Source organism: Penaeus chinensis, chromosome 30 (genome assembly GCF_019202785.1).
Source record: "Penaeus chinensis breed Huanghai No. 1 chromosome 30, ASM1920278v2, whole genome shotgun sequence".
NCBI lineage: Eukaryota > Metazoa > Arthropoda > Malacostraca > Decapoda > Penaeidae > Penaeus > Penaeus chinensis.
In genome coordinates, this window is record NC_061848.1 from 8,634,850 (window position 1) to 8,639,849 (window position 5,000).

The 5,000-nt window shown below is 47.6% G+C and overlaps 1 protein-coding gene across 1 annotated transcript in view; it reads left to right on the top strand.

Annotated features, from left to right (window-relative positions):
* Window positions 1-5,000, top strand: part of LOC125041208 (stress response protein NST1-like) — a 22,617-nt gene that overhangs the window by 2,474 nt on the left and 15,143 nt on the right. The gene's annotated exons all lie outside the window — the stretch shown is intronic.

Below are 5,000 nucleotides of genomic sequence, written 5' to 3' on the forward strand. Positions count from 1 at the left end.
TAATGATCTTGATGATGATGATGATGATGATGATGATGATGATGATGATGATGATGATGATGATGATGATGATGATGATGATGATGATGATCATGATCATGATGATGATTATGATGATAAATGGAGGATAATAATGATAACAGTAATGATAATAATAATGATAGTGTTAATAATGATAATAATAATAATAATAATAATAATAATAATGATAATAATGATCATTATCATTATTATTGTTGTTGTTGTTATCAGTAAGGGATTTTGTGACAGGCTCTTGTTACTTAAGTTAAATTGTTTTTGTGGTGCTAAACTATTCCCTGTGTGCAAGGAATGGCCGGGTTACCATTCACCGGCAGAGCGGGATTCGAACGCAGGTCAGCAAGATTGACGAGATACAAAGCACACTGATGGATGGGTGGATAAAAAAGGATTGTTTTAGATTGGAGAAGGAAAGATGGTTATAGGATTAGATAAAGAAGGGGATATATATTTTTAATAAGTTGCCCCTGTTTTTTTTTATGAATTACAATAACAATTTATTTTGTGAACCAAGACCTAATGTTTTATCTATAATCGTATATGTAATAACTTTCTTGGTCAATAAACCTTTTAATATTATTATTATTATTATTATTATTATTATTATTATTATTATTATATATGGGCGGATGAATAGATGAAAAAGTGGATATATATATGGCCGGATAGATAAGTTGGATAATAAAAAGGACGTGTATTTGAATTAATGGATTAGTGGATGGGTGGATTGGGTAGATGGATGAGGAAGAGTGGATATGTGGATGGGAAAAGATCATGATCAGTTTAAGCTTGTGGTTGGAATTGTAAGAGGCAGCAGGATGTGGGTATGGGTAGGTATTTTTTAATTCATCTATTTTTTTTTTTTCTTTATCAATTACATGTTTTGGAATTTGTTCGCTAGTGACAGACGGACATTTTATCCAGGCCCAGCCGTAATCAACTCCCTACCCTTAAACTGTCCCGTATGCCCCACTCCTTACCCTTTGCTCTTTACCCCTGACCCTCATACCTCTTACCCCTTTCCCCTTACTCCCTACGCCTTACCCCCTTCCTAATACTCCCTACCTCTAACCCCTTTCCCCTTACCCACTTCACGCATGAATGAAGGGCGTGCGTACAATCCCCGCGCGTTGTGGAGGGAGGAAGGGGGTTAGTGATGCAGCTGAATCATTCACGAGGGGGATCGATGTCGCTAGAGTGAGTGTCGCTGTTGACGGAAGTGGAACGCCTCGGGCCGGAGGTTGAAGGGGGGGGGGGGGTGGAGGGGGACGGGCTCAAAGGGGGTGGGGAGGGGGACGGGCTCAAAGGGGGTGGGGAGGGGGACGGGCTCAAAGGGGGGTGGGGAGGGGGACGGGCTCAAAGGGGGTGGGGAGGGGGACGGGCTCAAAGGGGGTGGGGAGGGGGACGGGCTCAAAGGGGGTGGGGAGGGGGACGGGCTCAAAGGGGGTACTGCAGGCGCACACACGAATACCATAAATCCTAAGGAACTGCTTAAAACTTTTTAAACAGGCGTGCGTGCGTGCGTACTGCGTATAAAGAAATATCCTCCTTCCCCAACATACTTGAGCAAATAACCCTTTTGAAAGCTTCCTTGAAAACACACAAAAGAAACTCGGATGGTAATGTGAATATAATTAGCGAGAGCCGCGTGCCTGAGCTAATGTGCGTTCCCGCCGCTGCCGTTTATTTGCACGTGCCACGCATTCGAACGCGGCTTAGTGTCCCAAGAAAGTGATGGAATTGAGGGCCTGAAGTTTGTAGGAGACTCCAACTTGTTAGCGAAGTAATATTGCCTTTGCTTCCAGGCCCGGCTCATTAGTATGTGCAAATGCACGCGTGCAATTCGTGACTGTCCCAAGCACATCGCCTGCTTTCACGGAGTGCTGCTGACAAATATCCTCCATCAGAATGGACGAGGACATGGCAACTAGAGTATTATTTGTTCATTTGTCGGAAACTTAATTAAATGTGGGTTGTGTTTACCGTAGACTTCATCACTTGATATGTTTACTCTATTATTTATTCATTTATTTATTTTATTCATTTTTTTTTCTATCGGTTTATATATATATATTTTTTTTTGTTTTTTTTTTGTTTTTACTGGTTCAGCTTATTTTTTTTCTAATCCAGCGAGAGATATTGCGTTCTTGACCCCTATATTGCGCTCGGCAGCTATTATTGATATTGATGCCGAGTGGGCCCGCTCGCTGTCCAAGATTGATGATCTATAACCGAACAATAAGATCAGCTCATGCCCCGCTCAGAGCTGGAAACAGAATATCCATCTTGCCAGACGAAGCCGCTCCAAATAGGGGAGGGCCAATTAAGCGGCAGCGCGGGTTTAACTCCATATTCCTTTTCCTTTCAATTCCGGGATTCGTTTCATTGGTCCTGTGTGCATTCCGGATTCGCCTTTGGTAATGCCGGAATAGATCCTGGATTTCGCGGCCGGGGATTGGGCTGCTGCCAGTAATGAAGTCGATTAGGCGCAGCAACTACTGTACATACTTGGGGAGGAGATGGCGGGTCGCTGACAAGAAACGCCAGTAATTAAGATGGAAGGAAAAGTAATTTCCTGCAGAGAAGAAACGTACATAAGGGCGTCTTTTCTGGGTAAATGCGGGAGTGAGCCGCCCGGCATGGAAAAGTGACCCACTTTCGGGTCCTCGGGAGCACTGCGTCACTCTTCTCTCTCCCTCTCCCTCTCTCTCTCTCTCTCTCTCTCTCTCTCTCTCTCTCTCTCTCTCTCTCTCTCTCTCTCTCTCTCTCTCTCTCTCTCTCTCTCTCTCTCTCTCTTTCTCCCTCCCTCTCCCCCCCTCCCCCCTCCCCCCTCCCCCTCCCCCTCCCTCTCCCTCTCTCCCTCCCTCCCTCCCTCCCTCCCTCCCTCCCTCCCTCCCTCCCTCCTCCCTCCCTCCCTCCCTCCCTCCCTCTCTCCCTCCCTCCCTCCCCCCCTCTCTCTCTCTCTCTCTCTCTCTCTCTCTCTCTCTCTCTCTCTCTCTCTCTCTCTCTCTCTCTCTCTCTCTCTCTCTCTCTCTCTCTTTCTGTTGTGTGTGTGCGTGTGCGTGTGCGTGTGGTCTAGCTCGGTTAAGAGGGGAGAAGAAGAGTGAACGAAATAAGAGGTCAAGGAAAGAGAGAACAAGAGTTGGGGAAGAAGGGGCGAAGGAGGGAATGGGGGTATAGAAGGAGGGGAGAGAGTAGGGGGTCGAGGAAAGAGTTAGTGGAGGGAGCGGGGAAGAAGGACAGAGAGAAGGGCCGGGGCCTCAAATGAAATAGGTGGCAGGGGTAGGGGTGGGTAAGGGGAAGAAAGGAGGGAAGTAGGGAAAGAGGGAAGGGTAGGAGGATGGGAGAGAGGCAGAAGGGGAGGGGTGAAGGAGAGAGAGAAGAGGGAGGGGTGAAAGAGAGAGAGAAGGGGGAGGGGTGAAGGAGAGCGAGAAGGGGGAGGGGTGAAGAAGAGCGAGAAGGGGGAGGGGTGAAGGAGAGCGAGAAATGGAGGGGTGAAGGAATGGGAGAAGGGGGCTGGGAAGAACAAGAAAATTCGGTTTGCTGGAAGGGTTCAAGGATTTCTTAGATGTGGAGGAAGATTTTAAAAGCAGAGGAGAAAGGGAAGAGAATGAATGAGGAGGAATAAAATGAGAAGAAAGAGGATACAGCGGAAAGAAAGAAGAGAGAGGAAAGACAAAGGAAGAGAGAAATGAAGCGTAGTGAAAAGCAAGATATCAGAAGAGGAGGGAGAAGACGAGAGAAAAAAAGTAATTAAAAACGCAGGCACATGGAGAAAGATGAAAAGAAAAGTAAACTTGAAAGAAAAGAAATGAGGGAAACGAGAAAATAAAGAATACATCTAAGGTATAATAATGGAGGGGAGGAGGAGGAGGGGAGGGGGAAATGACAAGGTTGGAGGGGAGGGGAGGGAAAGGGATAGAGAAAGCGAAGGGTAATGGGAAGGAGAGGGTGGAGGAGGAATTGAAGGGGAAGGTGGAGGGGGAAGGGAAGGGTAAAGGGACAGGGAAAGAGAAAGGTAGGGAGTGGGTAGATGAAGAGGAGGAAAGGGAAGGGGGAGAGAGAGGGAGGGGGAGGAGAACGGATCCAGAAGGAGGTCCTGAGAGATGAGAATGGGTTCGTGAGTTGAGAGACGTTCGTGAGGAGGGCTTCAAGAAGAGGCTGGGAGCATCCTTAGTCCCTTGCTGCCGGCGAGGATTGGGTGAGGGAGAGGTAGGTGTGTGTGTGAGTGTGTGTGTGTGTGTGTGTGTGTGTGTGTGTGTGTGTGTGTGTGTGTGTGTGTGTGTGTGTGTGTGTGTGTGTGTGCGCGCGCGCGCACGTGTGTGGAGTAGTTGGAAGAATGAAGAGGCTCTTAACTCTTCTCCTGAGAGTTGGTAAGCCGCCAGGTGGGAAAAGTCTGGCTTGGAGGAAGGATTAATTGATAGGAGGAGTGCGATGGGGTGGGGGGGGGGAGAGATCCTGCGGCCCAGGGTCCCTCGATTTCTTCCCACCGTCACAGAAGGACCTTTTAGCTTGTCACGTATGCCAGGAGAGGCGCTGGGAGCAGGAGATGGAGTTCTTGTGTGGTGGCACGAGTTGCACTGTTTTTGTTTTCATTGTTTTTTAAGAGGTCTTGTTGTTTTCTTATCCGTCGTTTAAATTGAATAGAGCGTGGATGTTATATAATGAAAATAGAATTTTCGTAAAAATGCATGACGAAATCGTTAAAAATATTAAGTTTATTTAGACTAAGATCAAATCTCAAGTATCCAGGGTTGTCCAACATGCCCCCCCCCCCCTCCACGTCCTCCTACCCCCTTCCCCCTTCCCCTTTCCTCCTACCCCTTTTTCCTTTTTCCTTTCCCTCTTCCCCCTACCCCTTTCTCCTTTCCCCCTTCCCTCTTCCCTGTTCCGTCTAACTCCTTCCACCTTTCCCCCTTCCCCCTCCCTCTAACCCCCTTCCTCCTCCCACCTTTCCCCCT